The sequence below is a fragment of the Leptodactylus fuscus genome, chromosome 4 (genome assembly GCF_031893055.1).
Source record: "Leptodactylus fuscus isolate aLepFus1 chromosome 4, aLepFus1.hap2, whole genome shotgun sequence".
Taxonomy (NCBI): Eukaryota; Metazoa; Chordata; class Amphibia; order Anura; family Leptodactylidae; genus Leptodactylus; species Leptodactylus fuscus.
The window spans coordinates 97169296-97181419 of record NC_134268.1 but is presented as its reverse complement, the minus strand read 5'-3'; the positions used below and the strand labels follow the sequence as shown (position 1 = coordinate 97181419).

At 46.5% G+C, this 12124-nt stretch overlaps 1 protein-coding gene across 2 annotated transcripts in view; it reads right to left on the bottom strand.

The window, feature by feature from the left end:
* Nucleotides 1-12124, bottom strand: part of RNF144B (ring finger protein 144B) — a 74603-nt gene that overhangs the window by 41740 nt on the left and 20739 nt on the right. The window contains exon 2 of one of the 2 annotated variants that reach the window (XM_075270961.1): nt 2488-2516. The gene's annotated coding sequence lies outside the window, so the exon portion shown is untranslated. Of the gene's footprint in view, nt 1-2487; nt 2564-12124 lie in introns of those variants that run through there. The other variant, XM_075270960.1, reaches the window with a different exon arrangement.

Sequence of the window (12124 nt, the reverse complement as noted above, 5' to 3'; positions counted from 1 at the left end):
GTGTTTCCGGCTCGTGGGGCCTAAAGGGTAATTTGGTGCATATTTTTGGTGTAGATTTGGCCCTACAAAAATGTCATATCTGCTGCTTGGGAACTTGGTCTTTGGCAGTCATTTAAATATCACTTTGGCACAGTAAAATGCTGCAGTGACCAATAGCTCTAAATAAAAGGTAACGTCTAGAACCTTTACTTACTAAAGTTTGGGGGAATTTTTAAAGGAACTACTAAACAGATTATTTCCCTATGAAGGAAATCAGAACATATTTTCATGAGCAAGGACCGGTTATAATGCGTTTATCTCACAGAGGCATGACATGGAAACAATTATGACCTATTGTTCTCTGATAAGAAGTATGTCCGTATGCACACGCTTTATGCTGTGACAGCATTCACTGGATGATCCACTTGTCCTGCAGACATTACTACTAAGAAGGGAAAAGGGAATACACTAGATCAACAGATCAAAGACTGATCTGAAAAAGAATAAAAACACAGATGTCACTATGAACACCCATGACCTGCCACCCATAAGACAAGGGAGGACTTAAATCTGTCAAAAATAAAAGTTATCTTGCTGCAAGTAAGCCAACTAAAAGATATTAATGTATACTAGATGGTCTAAAGATATTCCAGATTAATCATGCTGCATCAGTCACTGTGATAAAGATGCCACAGTCTCAGACTGCCTGTCTAAGGGTGCACAAACTATTATTAAATCTGGGCCATTGTTAGCTACCTGACATGCCCTTTACCTTAAGGGCTCTTTCAAACATTCTAAAAGTATAGAATGACCTGTCCTCCAACATATTTATGTAGAAATAAAGTGTCAATTAACACTAATTAGATAATCATTTTCATATGCACATCTGCATTACCTCTATATCCTTAAGTGCTCATTTTTAGTATGGAGCTGGGTTACTGAATAGCATCTGAGGCCTGGCTCACACCTGCGTTCGGTATTCCGTTAGGAGGACCCCCAAACAGAATGCCAAACGCATTAAAAAGCAGTGAGCAATAAAAGCACACGGACCCCATAGACTATAATAGGGTCCATGTATTTTCCACACGAATCAGAAAGTGCATGGACCCCATTATAGTATATGGGGTCCGTGTGGTTTCTTTGCTAACCGCCTTTTAATGCGTTTGGTATTCCATTCGGGGGTCCCCAAGCGGATTTCCTGAACGGAATACCGTACAAAGATGTGAACCGGGCCCAACTGTCTTTTACGCTCATATTTGAAACATTTAGGATAGGAGGAAGAGCGGAATAGCAGCATCGCTCCTGCCGCTGCTGGCTTTATGCAGGGCAGGAGCGTAGCGATATTGCAGGCACCTGTGCCGGTGTCTACACTCCCCGGCATCAGCCTCTCTATTACAGCGGATGCCGGGTCTGTATTGGCGGCCCCTTGTCCCCCCCAAAGTGTAAACTACCCACCCCCCTTCCAGGCTCACTTCCGTGCACTTAACCCCTCTTCCCTCCCCCCTGAGAGCAGCAGATACATCACTTGACTTTTGACCAGACAAGTCAAGGGATGTGTCAACAGAGAAATGAATAAAGTAAGATAGTGGACAAACAAAGCAGTTTTGCTGAAGCAATGTATTTAGGAAAAGTCTTACATCCACATTAACAAGCAGTATAGATAGGATCCTTGCAATGGGACAACCCCTTTAAGCCATGATATGTAGTTAGCCATGACAGCATCTAGTAAAATGACTTTATACTGTATAGCCATTACTGACTCATAATAAACAAAGGGGGTTAATAGCATTTTTATAGCAGTTAACACTATATAACCATAGAAAAGTATATAGAATTTAAAGAAATCATCAATATATTTTATATATACAAAGAGCAACATCCATAGCACTTATTGACAATACATTATATATGCAAAGTGTAGTGTATATAGAATTTGTGTAGCATATATATATACACACAAAAAGCAATTTAGATATATAGTAATAAGTAAATATATAAACATTGAGCCATAGCAACTATAAAGCTGTCCTTTGTGGGTCTATTGTATTGTGCTGCTGGTTATGGGAAGGTGTTCTGGGAAAGACAGAAGCTGCTGTATAGATAGTTTACATAGTGTGCAAGGTAAAGCCCTACAAAAAAAATAATTTTTAGACCTATGGTAAATATATATATAGATTAAACATTTGAGCTAAATACAATCATTAAAGTTTATGGCTTACTTGCCTATAGTGTTAGTACATGATGGCAACTAGAAGGGAAGGTTTAGGCTGGCACCTTGGTGATAAGCCAAGCCCCGTCCTAGGATATATACTACATAAGAAGGTATATACTTGTTATTATAGACATGCACAGCACAAGGCTCAGTCACATCTTATGTCACGTTATGAAGAGAGCTCAGCATCCTAACTAGAAGTAAAAGTCATGGAAATATTCCTCACAGCCTTCCTGCAAGTATCGCCTGTTACGAGTTACAAGTCTGCTAGACACATCAGCATGAAGCCTGCTTACCTTAGACAGGAATAGCCGTCCTCAGGCTGCTGAGCCGCCTCCTCCTCCTGCACACCGGAGCCCGGGAAGATCCTACCTAGACATTGGTGAGGAGCCGTCCCCCCCTGTGCTGCACTGTCTACCTCCTCAGGCACTGTGTACCGCCGCTGCTGCTGCTGCTGTGGCACTGAGGTAATCCCTGCGCACCGTCTATCTGAAGCAAGTTGCCATTATCTTAAGAGCACGTCACGGCTTGTGTGCAGTATCTAAGGGAGGGCTGCATGTAATTATACAGGAAGCCTGTGTTCTGCACTTCCTACTTCCCATCTGGGGCTCCTCATTGCAGCTGCAGGTGATTACATCAACCCTCAGCTTGCTCAAGCCGCTACTGTTCTGCTTCTACATTACACCAGACCTGTCACATTACATGAGCGTGATACAGAAGCCTCAGCCATACATCTGCTTCTTCATGACAAGACCCTTCACCAAACATAAAAACATCAATCACCATTAGATACAAGCTATTAAAAATTCTATTCATACAGTGTCCATATTAAGTTATCCTCAGAAATCAACATCAGATTAAAGGGATCCTATCATTAAAACTCTTTTTTTCCTCACTAATACGTCGGAATAGTCTTAAGAAAGGCTATTCTTCTCCTACCTTTCGATGTCTTCTCCGCACTGCTATTCGCTTGAGATCCCGGTTTTCATCGCTATGCAAATGAGTTCTCTCACAGCACTGGGGGCTTCCCCAATGCTGCGAGAGAACTCTCTCTAGCGCCGCCTCCATCTTCTTCAGCAACGGCCTCTTCACACATCTTCTTCCAGTGCGCGGGGGGGGGGGGGGGGGGGTAAAATTCAACGCATCTGCAAGCCAGCTATGCCAGCGGGCCTCGGGCAGAGCCGACTTCACATGAGGGTAGCCATTTTTTTGTGGCCTCTTACGCAAGCAGGCACAGTACGCTCCTGTAGTTCCATGGAGTACAGAGCCGGTAACTCCAGCCAGTACAGAGTACTCCAGTACAGAGTACTACAGCCGGTAACGGGCCCTATTTACATACCGATCCTGGTTCCTGCTCATGGCCGCCTGCGCCTTTTCTTCTGTGGAGCCCGCTTTGAGCAAGAGTGGGGGGGATCGGTAAGTAAGGCCGTGGTCCCCCCAAACACTATAATTATACTCGGGGGTCTTTTTCAGACCCCCAAGTATAATAATCGGAAGCTTAGGGGAGGTAAGAGAACATAAAAAACAGCGTTACTTACCTCTTCGGGCTCCAGGCAGGCTTCAGGCCTACTTGTGTGATCTCCCTGACGTCACAATGTGGGCCCGGGTCACCTGACGTCCCGTATGTCATTGAAGATGGCCAACATCAGCAGGGATCGGAACCAGGGAGAGGTAAGTAACAGTATTTTTTATGTTTGTATCCTCCCCTGGGTCTCCGATTATTATACTCTGGGGTCTAAAAAGACCCCAGAGTATAATAATTGTACATGGGTGTTCACAATGGAGCAAAAAAACTGTGTGCAAGAGCCACTGTGTGTGTAATACTGTGTGTAGGGACCACTAGGGGCAATAATAGTGTGTGCAGGAATGAGGGGGGAGGGGTTGGTCGGTTGGGGCATCAATCTGAGGGGGGCCCCATGTCAAAAGTTCACCCCAGGTCCCCGCTATTCACGCTAGTTACGCCACTGGTAGTGTGCTATCCGGGTTTTTCCCAGATGTATATACAATGCCGGCGGCACGTACACATTCGTCTGCATGCTTCCTAATGGTAGTTCACAACTCTTGTCACTTGACTTCTGACTCTTGACACCGCAAAAAGAGCTCCAAAGTGGATGCTGAGCCCAGGACAGCTGAGTTTAAGGTTTTTTGGGTTTTTTTTAATCACCTCCCCTGGGCTAGCATCTTTTCTGTTAGCAGTATGTATAGCAGTCGGGAAACAAGCTTTCTCCTATCATTATCACAGTGGTTCAAAGCCCATTTCCAGCGAGCGCCGTATCCTACACAACTGCCAAGTGGGCGCACTCAGGTGCTTGGGGCCACAGCACTTGCCTGGTTACATCGGTTGCTGACACTGGCCTCAGAAGGAGGGATGGAGGAATAGGAGGCACTACAGGAGGCTCATTTATTAACTCAAGGTGTCACTGGATGTCTCACAATAACAGTACAGTAACTATCTTCCTCACAATTCCCAGAGAGAGGGACGTGAGCAGTGCAGTTACTGTTAATTGGAACCGCCTGCTGCTGCTGCAATAGGTCAGTCTGTACTGGCTGACCAATTGCAGTGATCAGTGGGGGTAGTATCATTGTACACCCCACTGATCCTCAACAGTGATTGGTGCTATGTATATCAGCACTATATATATCATCATTGTGGTGCTATGTATATATCATCACTGTCAAATGCCAGAATACCTGCCGGCATAGATCCAATGATCCAAAACTACTATGTGGAAGTGCAATTCTCTGCCAGACATGGTCTATGAATTGTCTGCTGTCATTGACGGTAACAATCCCCCAGAAACAGTGGCTAATAATCAGGCATCAGCACAGTTTCAAAAGAAAGGTGTCAGAGTTGTCAACTACCATTAATCTGATGTTTGACGATGATTTCTGAGGATGTGCTAATATAGACACTGTATAGTCACACATGGAAGGGCTCAAGAGTATTATAGCGAAATACAACCTCCCAGATGTATGGAGCTGTAAAATGGCACCCTACCGTACCTCCATGTGCTTCCAATTTGTGATGCTGGCATATGGAAGTTTTCTGAGTCAGATCTTGTAGAACTCAGAAAATGATATGGCATTCTCTATTATTTGTATTGCAGATCTATTCTACCTACAAGTTTTAAAAACTGATGTAATGCCATACTCTGGCTAATCCTATGCACACATTGCAGAAAAAAAAAATGTTCCACAGAAAAGCCTATGGACAATCTGGAGTTTTCCATATAGGTTGATATAGGGGAAGAAAATCCACAGAGGAAAACTTTCTGTGAAAAACATTACATGAGGCATTTAGCCTAAGGGTTAGTTCACACAGAGTTTTTTGGCAGCTAGTAGCAGAAAAAAAGAAGCGACATGCCCCTTCTTCCCGCGGACTCCGCAGCTGACTCCATTCATTCGGGCCTAATCCCTACCAGATTGCCATAACGGGATGCCGGTGCACTGCATCAGCATTCCGTCGTGGCTAGCCACGTGGTATGTTCACATGTGGAATCCAAGTATAGACAATTAATAGTTAAACATTTTTGCAAATATAAATGATACAAAATTTGGCAGCATTTAAAAAATGTTCTCCAACTATCTTAGCGGTAACAGTAACTTGTCTTGTTTGGGTTCCAATGAATACGACCACAAATGCAGGAATACTTGGTGGGCTAGGACGTGGCAGAAACCAAGCCATGATTTCTGTATTGTGGTATGGTTTTCTTCTCATGCATGCACTCTCACTGCCTAACAACCTCACCACAATAAGGACATCATGGCTGGGTTTCTGACAAGTACCAGACCATAGAAACGGCATTATTAATACTCAATAGGCCATCAGTTTACAGAGAGATCAATGTAAAAAAAAAAGTATCAATTTCTGTTTTCTTACCTAGTATACCATACTTTTGTGTCTGTTAGAAAATATCCTTCAGAAATGGATTCTGTTTTTTTTTTACATTGATGTGTTTGTAAATGAAATAGTAATTAAAAGTAGAGATGAGCGAACAGTGTTCTATCGAACTCATGTTCGATCGGATATTAGGCTGTTCGCCATGTTCGAATCGAATCGAACACCGCGTGGTTAAGTGCGCCATTACTCGATTCCCCTCCCACCTTCCCTGGCGCCTTTTTTGCTCCAATAACAGCGCAGGGTAGGTGGGACAGGAACTACGACACCGGTGACGTTGAAAAAAGTAGGAAAAACCCATTGGCTGCCGAAAACGTGACCTCTGATTTAAAAGAACAGCGCCGCCCAGGTTCGCGTCATTCTGAGCTTGCAATTCACCGGGGACGGAGGTTTCCGTCCATTTAGCTAGGGCTTAGATTCTGGGTAGGCAGGGACAGGCTAGGATAGGAAGGAGAAGACAACCAACAGCTCTTGTAAGAGCTAAATTCCAGGGAGAAGCTTGTCAGTGTAACGTGGCACTGACGGGCTCAATCGCCGCAACCCAGCTTTCCCAGGATCCTGAATGGAATACACTGACAGTGTATTCCCGTATACCCTATATATACCCCCGATCCCCGTTCCAACGGTGTGCCCCCCCACCTTCACCCCAGAAATACACTGCAAGTCCCCTAGCAATAGAATTGGGGCTATATACACCCACTATGTTTGCTACTGCCATATAGTGCCATTGTCTGACTGGGAATTCAAAGAATATATTGGGGTTACAAATACCTTCAAGTCCTGCCACTGCCATATAGTGCCATTGTCTGACTGGGAATGCAAAGAATATATTGGGGTTACAAATACACTCAAGTCCTGCCACTGCCATATAGTGCCAGTTTCTGACTGGGAATTCAAAGAATATATTGGGGTTACAAATACACTCAAGTCCTGCCACTGCCATATAGTGCCAGTTTCTGACTGGGAATTCAAAGAATATATTGGTGTTACAAATACCTTCAAGTCCTGCCACTGCCATATAGTGCCAGTTTCTGACTGGGAATTCAAAGAATATATTGGGGTTACAAATACACTCAAGTCCTGCCACTGCCATATAGTGCCAGTTTCTGACTGGGAATTCAAAGAATATATTGGTGTTACAAATACCTTCAAGTCCTGCCACTGCCATATAGTGCCATTGTCTGACTGGGAATTCAAAGAATATATTGGTGTTACAAATACCTTCAAGTCCTGCCACTGCCATATAGTGCCAGTTTCTGAGTGGAAATTCCCCAAATAATTTGGGGATTCATTCACCCTACATCTCAGGCTCTTGCCATATTCACCCAGGTTGTCAGTGCTGCACCAGCTCGTTCCCAGACAGCTCGGCCCGAAAAACACATTACCTATATAGAGGATTTGGACAATGAAGACAACATGTTCTAAATCTAATGTCTGCACCTTCTCCAGAATTAAAATGAAGGCAGCGTTTAACTTTCAAATAGCACTGCACAAAGGAAGATCTTATCAGCTTGTCTCATGACATGCTACTAAAAAGTGTCATTTGTGTATCTTAATGTAAATATAGTTGTATAAGCTTTTTGGGTTTTAGGCACTGCCAAGTTATTTATTACCACCCGCTCCCTTATAATGATGATGAGTCATGATGCCAAAGTCACTGTGGGTGTTCAGAGCTCACAGCTTTGGTTGACATTTGTCTTGCTCTCTGTCGGTACCAGCTGTCTTTTTGGATACCGTAAAGTTATGTTGACTTTATTAACAGCTATAGAAGCTTTAGCCAGGTTGTGACGGTGTGTAACCCTAACAACACTAAGTGGGATACACATTAATAGTCAGTCTATGTACGCTAAACGTATCACTGAAGTAATTTTTTTTCCCTCTCCCCTAATATAAGAAAGGAACAGACATTAGACCTAGACCGGGGTTCGAGGCTTGTAAAAATCCAGTATTATTTGTTCTCCATGATGTGAAATATGTGTTAGACTCTTGAAAAGCAACCCAAGATGAAGTCAGCCATGTGTGCCATTGTGTTACTTGGCATGCCTTTGCTGGCTCCAACTGTAAGGGTCACTCTCCATTTCCTCCATTTTCCACTCCCCTTCACACCATTTGTGGTGAAGCAATGGGATGCACTGAAGTGCACCCTCTAGCCTCGTGTGGGACAGGGACATCAGATGCCACTCCAACCCCCTCGTCTTCCTCCGCCAGCCAACAGTGCGAAGATGAGAGGAGTGTGCTCTGAATGTTTTCTGCCTAGCAGAGGCTAGTTCTCACTTACGAAAATGGCCCCACTTTGACCTGTATATCAGGCACAATGGTGTAGGTTTCAAAGAAACATGGCACCAACAAGTTGAAAACGTGGGCCATGCGTGGACCGTGTTTGAGTCTGGCAAGCTCCAGATCTGCTACCAGGTTCCAGCCATTATCACAGGCGCAAAAATGCCAGGCCCCAGGTGTAGCAGGGAAAAAAAAATGCCATCTCAGCCAGGATGGCATCCCTGACCTCGGAGGCACTGTGCTGTCTGTCCCCCAAGCTGATCAGCTTCAGCACGGCCTGCTGACATCTCCCCACACCAGTGTTACAGCGTTTGCCGCTAGTAGCTGGGGTGGAGGTTGCAGCGTCGTAGGGTTTCAGTCTACTCCTGACATGAATTTTGGTCTGGGAGAGGAGATAGGCCACCCCAGTTTGCACCCGGGGACCAGACTCCACCACATTCACCCTGCCTGTCATTAAAGATAAGCACTGCAGCATCCCTGACCACAGGCGCTTGTCCATGTATCGGTGGTCAAGTGGACCTTGCAGCAAAGCGCAGAGCTCTGGGCCCGACTGATGTTATGGGACACATGCAGGCGCAAGGCAGGGACAGCACACCAAGAGAAGTAGTAACGGCTAGGCCCAGCATAGGGAGGTGCCCCAGATGCCATCTGCTGACGGAAGGCCTGGGTATCCAGAAGCATAAACAAACACCAACATCTCCAGGGCCAGCAGTTTATCGATGAGGCTGTTAAAGGCTTGGGCATGGGGGTGGGTTGTGTTGTACTTCTGCCTGCAATGAAAAGCTTGGGAGATGTGGAGTGGCTGGGAAGAGGCGCATGATGGTGCAGGCCAAAAGGGCGCATGAGGGTGAACTCCCCAATGTGTCAGAGATAGGTGTGTAGGTGTCCTTGCATCATATACTTGCACCATATTTGGCTTTGGAAGTTAATTTTGTGCCAAAAAGTGGTTAAGACAGCGATCCCTCAGCTACTCCCGTTACACTGTCTATTGACAACTCCAGCACTGAAGTTACCATCTGTGGAAGTGGACCACCACTTCTAAGATCCCAAAGGAAGTAGGCAAGAGATGTGCAGTGCAGAAAAAAAGATGAGAAAATAAGTGTAGGCTGTAGAGCACAGAGGGATCGGAGAGGACAGAGCTGGTGTCGGCCAGGTATTCCCACAACATGCGTCTATACTTGTCCCTCCTGGTGACACTAGGCCCCTGAGTGGCAGTAATTTGTCCAGGGGGGCCATTAACGTGTTCCAGACCTAGGAATAAGTCTTCCAACAGGGTAGAGTTTTGCATGCCTTTGCTTCTACCCACTGTTTTTGCTGCTTAGCTTCCCTCCACATCTACACTGCTTTCACCCCTAAACATCACCCCAGTTTATGCATCTGCTTCTACCCTGTTTTTTTGTTGAATTAGCTTCCCTCCACATCTACACTGCTTTCGCCCCTAAACATCACCCCAGTTTATGCCTTTGCTTCTACCCTGTTTTTTTGTTGAATTAGCTTCCCTCCACATCTACACTGCTTTAGCCCCTAAACATCACCCCAGTTTATGCCTTTGCTTCTACCCAGGTTTTTTGTTGATTTAGCTTCCCTCTACATCTACACTGCTTTAGCCCCTAGACATCACCCCTGTCCATGTGGGGTCGGTGGCCTCGTCATCCACCAACTCCTCTTCCAATTGCGCACTGCCCCCTTACTGCAAACCGCACATGACCACAGCTTGCCCTGATGGCAACTGTGTCTCATGATCCCCACTGAGGTCCAGACAAGTCGGTGGCGGGTCCAAAACCCCAAAATTGGAAGGAAATGGCGGATGCTGCAGTATTTCTAACACCTGTTCCTGGTGCTCGGGCCTGGTCTGTGTTGTACCCTGCACCCTGCTTAACGCAGCTGCCATATCCGGAGTTGTGATGAGCGCATGCTAATGTTTCGTGTCCAGTGCAATGGATGGGATGGGATTTCACATAAGTCTGCTACCCATGGCCACTCATGGTTGAGCAACTGAGAGAGTTGACTTTGACGAACCCGAGGGTTTTGGAGTTGGAGCTACATCAAAGGTCTGTGCTGCTCACACACTCTGCTCAACACATGATATGTTTAGTGCCAGCAGTGTGGAGACGTCGCACAACAGCCGTTGTTCCAGCAGGTACAGGCGTTGTAGGAGTGCATAGAGGCTAGCAGCGGCAACTATAGACTTTAAAAACTATCCGCACAAGCGCCACACTTTCACCAGTAGCTCAGGAACATTGGGGTACCTTTTTAAAAAAGATTAGCAGCAATGAGTTAAAAACGTGGCCCAGGCATGGAATATGTTGCAGGCTGCCAAGCTACAGAGCCGATCCCAGGTTACGGCTATTATCACACATGACAACATGCCTGGGCCCAGGTGCAGTGGCAAAAACCACATTGCCGTCTCATCGAGGATGGCATGACTCACTTTGTAGGCAGTGTGCTGTCTGGCCCCCAAGCTGATGAGCTTCAGCACGGCCCGCTGACGTCTCCCCACACCAGTATTGCAGCGTTTCCAGCTCGTAGCTGGGGTCAATCTAACAGCGGAAGAGGAGGGTGGTGTTTCAGCCCTCCTCCCAGGAATGTTGTGTGGGGAGACAAGTCAGGCCACCACATTTTGCGACCCGGTCCACGCCTCAACTACATTCAACCACTGTGCCAAAATTGAAAGGTAGCGTCCCTGTCCGCATGCACTTGTCCATTCGTACCTGGTCACGTGGAACTTTAGGGCTAAGCGCTGAATTTAGGGACCGCCTCATGTTTGGGGGAAAGTGCTGGTGTGGACGGCACAGTGCGGTGGCGCAGTAGACACTCTGCCCAAAAAGGGCAGAGTGTCCCCCAGCCGGGACTCCAACATCTCCTGGGCCAGATTTCTTGAGATGAGGCCGTTGAAGCCTTGGGCATGTGGGTGGGTTGAGCTTTACTTTAGCATGAAATGAAAGGCCTGGGAGATGGGGAGTTGCTGGGAAGAGGCGCATGATGGCGCGGGCAAAAGGAGAAGTGGCAGGAAAAGGTGAGGATGAGGGTGAACTCCCCAAAGTGTCAGAGGCAGATGTGGAGGTGTCCTGGCTGCTGGTCTGGACTGCAGCGCCAGCCCTGTCAACAGTGGGAGAGGCAGTGGCCGCAAGGCCAAACGACGATTATCCTACGCTTGCTCTCACCCACTGAGCCCAGGGCTTGCCTTCCAAATGATGGCACCCGCAAGAGGTGGTGAGATTCCTCTCTGCAGATCTCCAACCCATCTTGGACTTGCAAATTGCACTAAATTTGTCATGTAACTGACATGTATATGATGAGTCTATCCATTGTCTGTTCATTTTGGTGAAAGTCAGCCTGTCAGCTGACAGACAGCTGTGCTTGTCAGTGATGATGCCACCGGCTGCTTGTACCCCCAGTTTTTGCTGCTTAGCTTGCCTCCACATCCACACTGCTTTTGCCCCTACACATCACCCCTATCCATGCCTGTGCCTCTAGCCATAAGTCTGCCACCCATGGAAACTCATGGTGCAGAAAGTGAGGGAGCTGACTCTGAGGAACCCTTGGGTTTTGTAGCTGGTACTCCATCAAAGGTCTCTGCTGCTCACACACCCTGCTCAACATACGGTATCTAGGGTTAGAGCGTGTGGTGACCTCGCACAACAGTAGGTGCTTCAGGCAGATGTAGGCCTTGCTGGAGTGTATTGCGGCTAGCTCCAGGTACTGTAGACTTGGGAAAGTGGGTGTCCAAGTGCCGCACTTTCACCCTTAGCTCAGCT